At 36.2% G+C, this 13,001-nt stretch overlaps 1 long non-coding RNA gene across 1 annotated transcript; it reads left to right on the forward strand.

Annotated features, from left to right (window-relative positions):
* Positions 1 to 4,600: 4,600 nt before the first annotated feature.
* On the forward strand, positions 4,601 to 12,771 carry LOC127509081 (uncharacterized). The gene is made up of 3 exons (XR_007929123.1): positions 4,601 to 4,736; positions 7,362 to 7,467; positions 7,602 to 12,771. It is a non-coding gene; the product is annotated as an uncharacterized LOC127509081 (long non-coding RNA).
* The last annotated feature ends 230 nt before the right edge of the window (positions 12,772 to 13,001 follow it).

Genomic DNA, 13,001 nt, shown 5'->3' on the forward strand with positions numbered 1-13,001 from the left:
TCCTGATGGACAAAATCATGTCCCGTTCTACATTTTTTCTTGTTCAAGAAGCAGTTTCACTCAGATATAGGGGAGAGTGGGGTAAGATGAGCCAGTGCGTAAGTTGACCCACCCCCTGTATCTTGGCAACCGTACCATTTTATTGTCATGTGACCATATATTTTAGAACCACCCATCATTTCTGCTAGACTGTGAAAAGGAGAAGCACATGGGAGGAGTGGAAGATGCTTATTTACTTTAAAAACTGTTTTTGGCTGGTGTCATTTCAATGTAATTTTACACAACTGGTTTAGTTTATCTTTATTTTCGAGTTTATTTGATAGGAATAGTGTACAAGTACACCAAATCCTTCTCTGATACGAACCAGAGGATGTTTAATCATATATATCTTTCCACCTGTAGTCTCTAATGGCCTAACATGGTCAACATTGCAGAAAAACTACCATGTCAAGAACCTTTTGACTAAAATGTTTATTAGTTTCAGTGACATTTATTCATTCTTATTTAGTTTTTATTTAATTTTACTCAACAAACTCTCTGTTTAGTCTGTTTATGGGAAGGTTACATCTTTGGTGTTCAACATATTGTTTCAGAAATGCAATGTGATTATTAAATTAGTTTTTTAAAATAGGAACATTATCTTTAAAATTTCACATGGGTTGGATTCAGATTCAGTTAGATGGTCAGTTTACACCCACCTACTGACTCGGATCAACTTACCCCTTACCTGGGGTAAATTGAGCCAGAAGAACACTTTTTTATAAGAAGCCATATTTTTAGAACCCTTTGTCATAGATGTATTCTGATCATTTAAAATAATTGGAAACATCCTGAAATTACTTTAAATACTTTCATTGTACTTCTGCCTCATTTTCCCTTATCTTGAGGACCACATAAGTAAAATATGGCTCATCTTACCCCACTCTCCCCTACGTAACAATAGGGAAGAAAAGACTACTGCAACTTTCATTTTATTCCAACTTAATGTGGCAGATGACATAACTGCAGCACAATCTTAGGGTATGTTAGCCCGACAACGATAAAAAATTTTCCATTGAGATTTTCGTGTACTGACAACGTTGTCAAAATAATCCCCGTTCAAACGGATCCATGAAAATGACTAAACGCTGTTACTCATGCCAGGCCAGTAGTTGGCAATGTCACTTTGTATACACATCTATAAACTGAACACATAATATGCATGCACATAACGTCACTGTTTTCACATTTTCAGGCCCCCAAAATGTCATTGTTGTGTTAATGAACGGCCAAATCGCATAAAGTGTTTTCCGTCTTTTAGTTGAAAACAGTATTGTGTAAATGGCCACTTATAATAAACAGACTGTTATTTGTCTGTTGGTGTGGACGCTAATATACTTATCTTTATAGTTTCCATTCTTACACCATGTCTACACCAGACATGAGTGGTGTGATGCAACAAAAGCAAATAGAACCCATTATAATAAGTGATGCTGTCTACACTGGATGCAATGTGACGTAACAACAAATTCCCGTAACAACAAACTGTTTCTGACGTACTTCAAGCACTACTTCTGACACGAAGAACAAATGTGTTTGCAATGATCGCTTTGCCGCGTCCAGTATAGACAGCCTCATTGTGGGGCGGCAAGACGTGTTGTGTCTGGTGTTGGTGCTATGCAGTATTTACATTAGCTGGACTCTACCTCTTTTATCTTGGAGCCAATAACCTTAACCCGCTTCCACACACATTAAAGGGTTAGTTCACCCAAAAATAAAATTTCTCTCATTAATTACTCACCCTCATGTCATTCCACACCCCTAAGACATGTGATCTTCAGAACACAAATTAAGATATTTTTGATGAAATCCGAGAGGTTTTTTATCCTCCATAGACAGCAATTTAACCACCACTTTCAAGGTCCAGAAAGGTACTAAAGACATCGTTAAAATAGTCCACGTAACTGCAGTGGTTCAACCTTAAATTTATGAAGCGACAAGAATGCTTTTTGTGCACAAAAACAAAACAAACTTTATTTAACAATTTGAACTGTTGTCATACGCAGTTGACATAGTGAACGCAATTCAGCGCTTCAGTGTTTATGTCCAAACGCCGGCTCAGTATTGGCCGACGCTGTTCACGTGAGCAGCATGACAAATGCGTGTGATGCAAAGGCAGTAGCCGGCCAATAATGAGTCGCTGTTCTGACGTAGAACATGGAAGCACTGAACGTAAACAGCGAAGGAGAATGACACAAAAGAGAAGATATATTGTTGAATAAAGTTATTTTTGTTTTGTTTTTGCGTACAAAAAGTATTCTTACCGCTTCATAACATTAAGGTTGAACCACTGCAGTCACATGGACTATTTTAACCATGTCTTTAGTACCTTTCTGGACCTCAAAAGGTGCAATGACATTGCTGTCTATGTGTGGTTCAGAAATCCTCAGATTTCATCAAAAATATCTTAATTTGTGTTCCGAAGATGAATGAAGGTCTTACGGGTGTGGAACGACCTAGGTTCTAGAAAAAAATATAGCAAGTATCTTATTTAACAAAGATGTTTTTGCTTTTGGCCCATTCAGTGACCATTGTTTGTGAAACATTGCATCTTAGTGTAATTTAATAAATATATGTTTCCTTCTTGGTAGGAGATGCATTTTGCATATTTTTGTTTTTGAAGTGATTTGGCCGTTATGATAGCCAGGATGTTTACATACTTGGAATTGTTGTGATTATTTGAAAATGCTCCTTCGGAATTCTATTTAAAGGAGAAATCCACATAATTTTGTGCTAAAAATGTATTAATGAACTTTCCTAAGGGTAGCCTAGCCACAAAAAAGATTTTTTGGTGGAGTTTGAGAAAGGCTCATTCTGAGGGTGTTCTGATCCACCAGACGCTGAACAAAAGGCAATTCTGTGGAGTGGTGTTAGCTCTACACCCCCATGTGAATTACTGCGCCTGTCCTCTGTCCTTTTGTATTCGAGCTGAGAACAGAAAGTCATAAATTCTGTGAATTTATAGCATCCAATTAAACAAGGAAAGGTGGGAAATGCTTTATAGACTGACAAAATTGAAAAAGCTCACTGCAACAGAATTTAAATGTTGATGAGAAAGTTTACAAATTGTGCACACACAAACAAGATGATTGCTAGGATATCATTTTCAGTAAAAAAAAAAAAAATAAAAATACATCCCTAAAACAAGATAAATTTACTTGAGAAGTAAAACTGTCCCACCGTTTATGTAAATATAAAATTCTGTGTGTTTGAAACAATAAGTAGCTATCATTTGCCAGTGGGTTAAGAAAGTATTTTCTATGATTCTAAAGATATATTCTATGAAAAACTTATGCAGTTTTGCTTCTCAAGAAACTATCTTCTTTTAAGGATGTTTAAATAGTTTTACTGGAAAACAAGACAGAAATACTCTAGAGAAACTATTTTTGCAGTGTACTGAATGTATAAATAATTTCTTCTAGTCTGAGCAGTATATACAAAACCCCAGCAAAAGAAGAAAGATAAGGGGAATGTCACTCGAATGCCTTTTCTTGCAGCCCTTTACAGAGATTTTGCATCTTTCTTGTGTTGTTCAGGAAACAAACCGAGGTCCTTATTCAGCTCAGACATAATAAATCACATAAAGGCAACAGTAAAGCTGAATAAAATTGAAAGATGTTTGGATTTTGCACTTAGTTGTTATTATTCCTCACATGCTGAATGAATAGTTGTCTGTGATTGTGTCCTGTCACGAAGCCCTAATTAGCACAATGAGAGGCAAGGTTTTTTTAAAAAGCCAAACTACAGTGCTGTGACATGCAGATTTTTATTTTTACCCTGTTTAAGAAGCCGAGGCCTGTATTTATCACGGCACACTCAGACATCTAATATAGTTATCTCATTCAAACCATGTCTTCCCACTGGGGGAAAGACGCAACAGCTAAATATTCATGGCGTTTTATTGTTTATATGTGGCAGCAGTGAGCTTTAGATAAGATAAGAGTGTCTATGTATGAGCAAGAGAGCAAGGAGAAAAGAAAAAGAAAAAAACACAATGCCATTGCATTTTTAAAGGGGTTTTAACAGTTGTAAATGTTAAAAATAACTGTATAATTTATTTATTTTTTACTATAGTTTAGTTTAATTCAGTTATTTTAGTTTAGATGGATCTCACAGTGCCAAGAAGTCATAGGAACTCTTTCAGTACTGTTTTTAAATGAATAATAATAATAATTTATAATAATTTATCACATCCCTGCAACCCTACGAAGGATAAGCAGCTTGGAGAATGGATGGATGATATAATACATTAAATAACACATTAAAACTATATGGACAAATTGTCTGTTTTGTTCATACAAAAATCATTTCAATTGTTTGCACAACTACTTATTGTTTTGTTGTGCATAGATGGAGCGCTTTAAGTCGCAGCACAGTGGAGTTTTCAATTCTGGCGTCATTGTGTTTTAAATATCCACATGTGCTGATGTATGCGGGTATACAGTACGTGCGGTGGCTGGATGCCAGTGCCAGGACGGGTCAGTAGGAGTCCTTGCTGTGTTGTCAGCACAGAGAAATGCGTGGAACGTGCGTACAGAGTGTTCCCTGGCAGCACCCGCACATTCTGGGCTGTGCGGGGCGAGGCAGCTGGGACTATTATTAGGCCTTGAGTAAACCTGATGCTGCCCTGGCCATGTTTGGTACCACAGGACTGCCGATGGTAGACAGTGTGCTGGGTTTCTCCATCGACCACGGAGGTGAGGACACACATGGAGCTGGATGTTTATTATATAGCTGCCGAACACATATTTTTAATGTTTTGCATTGATTTGTTTAGATTAACACTGTTGTAAATAAAGACTATACTAAATACTATTTCAGTGCATTACTTGCCAATTCTTTGTAATCATTTGTGAAATTTACTAGCGATTTCTGTGTGGAAACTGTTTCTACACCTATTTTTTTTGTTAGTTTTGTTAGTTTTGCAAATGTCTTGTCAAGACCTGAAACAGTCCATTGGTCCCTTATTGCAGACAAACATGGATAAACATGTCTACTGTTTTTTGTTCTAGAAACTATAGCCATTTCACCTTAATTTTATTCATTAATGCATTACTCTTCATTTAACAGATGCTTTCATATCTACAGTGATTTACATGTACAGTGCCCTCAAAGAAACCAAAGAGTTGCTGTGAAAATGTGTAGCTCATCAGTCACCTGTTTTGGGTTACCAACACAAGTTTTTGAAGGCAAAATAGTTTGCACCTGCAATGTTAGGGTTATCAACCCAGATCTTTCATCATTGAGTCAACATAACCTACTTTTCCAAATCACTATGGTGTCTCAATGAACAAGTGGTTTGACTTTTCACTTCCAAAAGAATGTAATCTTCATTCTCCAATTCAAAACCAGCTCAAAAGTTCTCCAGCAGATGGATCTTACAATATGCATATTATATTAAGCAAAACTGACCAAATCGAACACAATCTACACTCAAAAACAAAATTAGCCATATGAAGCACTTACATCGTTGTTAAAGATATACTAATTGTATTTATCTTAAGGCCCGTTCACACCAAGGACGATAACTATAAAACAATAAAGATTCTAAAAATCGTTCTAAATATAAAAGTAAGCTACAGTAGAGTCCACACTACACACCACAATAATGTAACTATAGCTATAAAAACTTTGACAGCCAATCAGAATCGTTTCTGCTTTACAGAACTCGAGCATTTAAAGCGGGAGACGACAAAACTGCAGCGCGCACAATAAACAGAATGGTATCGTCCGTCGGTGTGGACGCTAATATCGTTCTTGGCGTTAACAGGCATATTTTTTGACAAAAAAGATTAAAAGAATGTGCAAACTCGTATGAAATCCAGTCACATCAGTGATGTAAATCGAGCTGTTTTATGCTACACAACACCCTTTCATGGTGGCCGCCATGTTGAAATCTCATGACTGGCATATTATGTTTTGCTACTTGAGTTAATAAACACATATTTCAGACAGACTTACCTCAAACTGCATCATATTTCAGAGTGCATCAACTGTTCAATTGACTACTTGTGGAAATATTGCAGGAACACTAATGCTCCAGAGCTGATGGAGGCAGCAGAGAGGCAAATGTTCACTATTTAGGAAGACAAATAAGAGCTAGTGAAACAAGCATAAAATACTTAGTAAAAGTGGCTATGTTCATAACAGAATAATCAGTTTACATAATATTCTGTACACTTTGTAATAGTATATGAAACAGAACAGTACATGTTTCAAAAACATTTTTGAACTTCTGTAATAGAGTTATTATTAATGGAGTGTAAGTGGGTGTTTCTCTTCACTTTTCATATAGTGTGTTCAATAGCATGCTGTGATTTTTAATAGATTAATTAAAAAGTAATAAAATAAAAATAATAAAATCTATACAAAGTAGAAAAAATAAATTATGTATAGGCAGATTGAAATGATCAAACATTTTTTAATGTGACCTTTGTACAACAAATGTTAGGGGAAATAAATACAAAAAATTTCTAATGGTTCCCAGGGGCCTCATATATAAAAACATGTGTACACAAAGATTTGAACATAGAGTGCGCGTATGCCAAAATCCATGCCAAAGTTCATATTTATAAGCCGTTGACATGGACGTCAGGGTCTAAGCAGATGTACGCACTTTAACTTATGACAGAGAGTCGGAGTACTGCATGTATTTGGAAATCTAAGCAATATTTTGCTATTTTTAAGTAAAGGATCTGAACATTGACTAGTGCTCTTTTATATGCTAATGACATTAATTAGGGGGTGTCTGCAAGACGGAGATCTGAAACCACTCAGCTGCGCACAATTTAAATCATTTGCGATTTATAGATTTCACATCTGGAAGAGAGGTGTACTTTGTTTCTCTGAATCACACATACGCACATTTGAGAAATGATCTTAGATCAAATGTAGGACGGTTTCTCCGCAACATTTTATAAATGAGGCCCCTGGTATCAAGAAATACTTCATTGGATTTTGCTTTGCTGGCAGTGGAAAAACAACCTTGAGGAGAGATGTACACTTTCCATTCCACTGCAGTCTGCTTCAGTGTGTGTGCATGTGCATGATGACACCACACTACGTCACATGCCACATTCTCCCAGGCCGATTGTTCCATGCATTAATCTCATAGTTAAAAGACAAACAGATTAAAGTGGAGCTGGAGGTTTGAGCTCTTGAGAGGATCCCAGGGCAATATCCTGTTCTGATGAATCTGAAAGGATAAGTATCCCGGAGAATCGCACAACACGTTGGCATGCAACCTACCAGCCATCTGTCATGAAGAGCACCTCAGTGGCCTCGCGCATTACCATGTACATTCTCTCTGTTTTTCATTTCAGAGCCGCCTGAGGGGAAATGAAAGAGGGTCCAAAAAGGACAAGCTGTTCCTGGGACAGGAATTAGAGACACCACATAGTGAAAAAGTGCCATATGTGCAGATTTCAGGTCCCGCACATGGAAATTTTCCATATTAAAAAGACATTTTTTATATATATAAAAACAGACAAATAGCAGTTTTCATAAAAACAGAGAATTTTCTTTTACCCTGCAAAGTTTTGTTCATGTTTTTGTTTTAACAGGTGAATTTGCAGAAAATACCATAAAGTTGAACTGAATTCATGGCCTCTGAACTCAACAGCAAAAGATAAGAGAAGCATTTTCTCCTTCTTTTTCAATGTTAATAAATCTATATTATTATATTATTTATTTGCAAACAATATCCTAAATCAGGTTATTATAAGTTTTATTGGATTTAAATTATAACATTTTACAATGGAGTTGTACAGTTGGGTTCTGGAAGTAAAAAACATTTTCTCCATAAGGAAATTGATTTTTTTAACGATAACTTATAAACTTTTAAAGACAGCCTTACTGTGAGCTACAAAGTTGTTAATCCATGGTATTTGCTTCTGTTACAGCCATCAGCCTGCATTATTTCAGCTTATTTTTAAAATAATTGTGTTAATAGCAGAATTCCTGCTGAAAAACTACATTACCCATGATGCTGCCCAGAAAATTACACCAATCAGAGAGACAAAAAAAGCCAAGATCTCGTTAGCTCCACCTACTCCCATGAAGCACTGCGAATGTCGTAATCGAGTCAACTATCAAAACACTGAAATGTTTGTATATATATACATATTTTGCAATAACTTAAAATATATAGTTTTTATACATATAATCAACATTTGTAAATGAGTAGATTTATATTTCTCCATCGTTTTTAATTTGATTATGCTGTTTACAATGTTTCATGGGATTGTAGTTCTATCCCTCACTAAGTACATTAAGTACACAGTCTTGTACCTTTGTCTTTTTGTCCAATGTTCAAAAACTTTTTTGCTTTAAATCAAAGTTTGTAATGTTATGATTCACCTCGTAGCTGGTTGGCTTGGTTAATGGCCATTTTAAAATCCCTATGGGAAAAATGAATGAAACTTCCAGAACCAACGGCACTGAAAAAGGGGGCGGCCACTAACTAACATTAACAATTTGTTTGTATTTATTAATTTTTGTTAACATTAGTTAACAAAATTACAACTGTTCATTGTTAGTTTATGTCAGCTCAGGTCCATTAAATAATATTAACAGATTAACAACTTTTGGCTTACAATTTTAAAGGGCACCTATTATGCCACTTTGATGTAAGATGTAATATAAGTCTCTGGTGTCCCCAGAATGTGTCTAAAGTTTCAGCTCAAAATACCCCACAAATCATTTATCATAGCTTGTCAAATTTGCCCCTAATTGGGTGTGAGCAAAAATGCACCGTTTTTGTGTGTGTCCCTTTAAATGCAAATGAGCTGCTGCTCCCGCCGCTTTCCAGAAGAGGGCAGAGCTCTAACAGCTCGCGCTTCGGCTGTTTTGTCCAAACACAATGTAAAAGTGGATTTGCATAATATGTGCCCTTTAATAAAGTGTTAGTAAGTGTTGAAATTAACTAGCCTAGATTAATAAATGCTTTAGAAGTATATTTCATTGTTCATGATAGTACAGGTAATTATTATTATTGTTTTTATTAGATTAGTTTATGTTTATAGTAAGTTTTTCGGAATTTCTTTGTGACAGACAACCATAAAGACAAGTTTCATTCTCAAACTTGAAACCGTTAACCCAAAGACAGATTTTTAGTCATTTGCAAATGTAATCCTGCGTTATCTTGTTTCATGTTTCACACTGTGGCTTAGTAATTCACACTGTACACCTTTGCTCCATCAATTTGCCAAAATACGATACACATGAGAGGATTTGCTAAACACATGCAGCCGTCCAAACGCAGCTCAAAAATAGCATCGCATTTATTTGAAGTGTTCGTCTTGGACCCCGCCAGAACCATTAAGACTATCAGACTCCAATTACAGGGCAAGTTTCCATAACAAGTACACATACAGGACATATTCACCCAGCTGACGCTTTTCTCCTCAAAGTTGCTTCACCATGACAACGGGCAAGTATCTTGTGCAAGCGCCAGCATTTGATTTCATTACTTCTGATTTCTCTAGTCAGTCAGTGTAAACTCAGGTCAGGTTAGCACTTAGCAAGCGGTTTCCTGAGTGAAAGCTCATTAGCAGTGTGTTTTACCAAAGTTGAGAGGTATGGCAGAGAGCAGCTGTTAGAATCCTGCTGTGTTATAAATACCAGGAAAAGTGACACGCACCCACGTAAAACATGGTGCTGGAGCTGTGCGGCACGTCATTTTTCTTTGCTGTTCATTGCGATAGAGTATATCATATTTATCGATTGCTGTAATATGGTTTTAAGCGAGGGTGGTGTAGTGTGCTTGACTCAATCTCAGTTCTCCGTCCCTTGTACTTCATTACCATACCTAAATATTAGATTTTTTTTTTACTTTAATCAAGTACTGGACACTAACTACTAACTTTTATGCTATATTCTGAAGCCATAAGATAACTTTGTGTGAGAAACAGAGTCTCTGGTGTCCCCAGAAAGTGTCTGTGCAGTTTTAGCTCAAAATACCCCACAAATCATTTATTATAGCTTGTGAAATTTGCCCCAATTTGGGTGTGAGCAAAAACACACCGTTTTCGTTTGTGTCCCTTTAAATGCAAATAAACTGCTGCTCACTTTCCAGAAGAGGGTGGAGCTCATGCTTCGGATTTTTAACAACAACAAAACTGGAGAGTCTCGCGCAGCCAAAATGTCAGAAATTGTTTATGTGTTAAGCCTTACATGTTCAAACCAGAGTCGGACTCAGGAAGAAGTTACAACTTTTAGAATGCAACAGGACATTTCTGAATGGTTAGTTGATGAATTTATGTAGTTGTTGTGGAGTTAACTTTATTCAACTTTTCGATTAGCATGTTCCGTCATTATCATCTATAAATTGTTGTACAGATGTTCATGATGTGGGAACTGTAGTAGGATACCCACAGAGCCAGAGAATATATGCTGCATTTGGTCTGGTATCTGTGAATACAGTCAGAGACAATGGTAACTTTAGCCCCATTAGCCATACAGCATGTTAACAAGCACATTCAGAAATGCGATTTGGAAACATTCACAAAATACGAAGTGCGATACTTACTTGTTCTGGTTATTAAATTTGAGCATGAACAGTTGGTATCCACCCAACTTTTATGCAAATCCAGCGGTGAACTTACCCTCATTTGCGAAGCAGTCCGGCGTAAAATGATTTGCACAAACATTTTATTTAATTTCTTCGGCACATTTTTTCATAAATGAAATTCACCCACGATGTCCTCAGTGGCTCAGATGCCGGGAGTCTATGGAGACTCTTATGTTCATTGGTAGATCCAAAAACAGAATATTTGTAATGTTTATGTGGCGCAGACATTATATCAATAGGTGCTATAGCGAGGACATAAACATGGCGGACTATGTGCGGCTCACTCAGGGCGGGATCTATGCTGTCACCAGTCATGGGCGGGGCTTGCCCCATACTGTGACGTCACAGTATTATAGCATCATTACTCCAGTCTTCAGTGTCACATGGTCCTTCAGAAATCATTCTAATATGATGATTCAATGATCAAGAAACATCTCTGATTATTATCAATATTGAAAACAGTTGCGCTGGTTAATATTTTTGTGGAAATGGTGATACTTTTTGAGGATTCTTTGATAAATAGAAAGTTCAAAAGAACCATTTATTTGCATTTATTAAATTTATTTATTAAATTTATTAAAGCATTTAATCAATAGAAATCTGTTGTAACATAAATGTCTTCACTGTCACTTTTGATCAGTTTAATGCATCCTTGATGACTAAAGGTAATTAATTTCTCAATTTTTCTTAATCGTACCACAAGTGTTTGAATGGTATCATTGTTTCCACAAAAAAGTTAAGCATCAAAAACTGTTTTCAACACTGACAATAAGTCATTTATTTGTAATACCGTGCACAATAACACCAGGAACATGTATTCAGAAAGTAAATGGGGTTAATTCAGATGACTATACTGATGACTTCATTTTGACTTTTGAACATGCAATGCATGATCACGTTTGTGCCTTTTGCCAATAGCACACATCAGTCTGGTGAACCCTTATCAAAAGGTCTCTCTCTGTCACTGTGTCTTTCAGATCCATTGAAATGCGATGCAGAGATAACTACACACTGCCTTGACAATGCCTGCTTGTTTGCTTTGAGTGTTGGGCATTTTGCCTACAGGACCTCTGATCTGACCTCACCCTTCACACACACACAAGCACATCACAACAATGCCAATGGCCCGTATGCAAGTGGGCTGCCACAGAGGAAGGGGTGCCTTTGTCAACACATTTCCAGAACAGACCTCATTTTAGTAGGTTTTGTGTAAGAGCGTACAGAACAAACCGTAATGGCCCATTTAGCATTGTGTGTTTAATGTGTCCTGAAATGTCCTTTTCTTTGTGTTTTAATTAAGGAAATTGTGCTAAACGTACTAGATTTGCATTCATAAATCTCATCGCCAAGTGCTTGCCATGGTGTTGCTAAGCAGTTGCAAGGGTTTTCTTGGTGGTTGACAGCTGTTTGCTTGCTAGAACAAGTCTGCAAGTCTCTATGATATTCTGGTCTTTAGATATGGATATATTTTCAGCCATTTTATTGTCCACCAGGCAAAAATGCAGAGAGAGAATAAGTTTCATCTTTTCTCTCTTTCTCTCTCTTTTGATCAGGGCTATAATCTTTATAAGAAATACATAAAACAACCTCATGCTGTATACCTAAAGCAGAATCACTATTCATTTTACATAGTTCATTGTATTCAGATTTTGAATACAACTAATAACCAATGTCTTTGTGAAAAAAAGAGTTAAATAGGCCTAACAGAATAATAGATATCCTATTTATATTATTCCTCATAAATAATCAATGCATGTTGAATATGCATATTAATTTGATCTGTGCAAACAGGCTTCAATCACTCTCCCAATAAAACCATAAAACCAAAACCAGAGAGTGTGAAACAATAAATATAAATCCAGAAAGTGAGAAACATTAAAAATAAAACCAGACAGTGAGAGAAAATAAAACCACAGAGTGTGAAAAATAAAAATAAAACCAGAGAGTGAGAAGAAGAGATGGGTATTCCTTACAGATCATTATCTGTTTTCTATTACACGGTGAGGACAGTTACTTGCCACAAATTACAACCTGTTTATTAACCAGAAAAGAGGGCAATTAAATCCTAGACTATGTCCTCATTTCATATTTCATTTGGGACAATTTTTTACTTGAAAAATCAGGTGGGTGTAAAATCTTGTTTCATATATATATATATATATATATATATATATATACACACACACACACACACACATATATATATATATATATATATATATGAAACAAGATTTTCAGTCTGTAGGAAGCACTGCGGTAAGGGACCCAGTAAATCAGTAAATCGGGATGCAGCGTTCCCTGTACCAGCTAACAAAAGTATGTTCTAACATTTCCATTAAGTTAATAAAACGTTACCATAAAACGTTATTTCTGAACTTTTGTTGTTGTTGTT

The sequence above is a fragment of the Ctenopharyngodon idella genome, chromosome 3 (assembly GCF_019924925.1).
Source record: "Ctenopharyngodon idella isolate HZGC_01 chromosome 3, HZGC01, whole genome shotgun sequence".
NCBI lineage: Eukaryota > Metazoa > Chordata > Actinopteri > Cypriniformes > Xenocyprididae > Ctenopharyngodon > Ctenopharyngodon idella.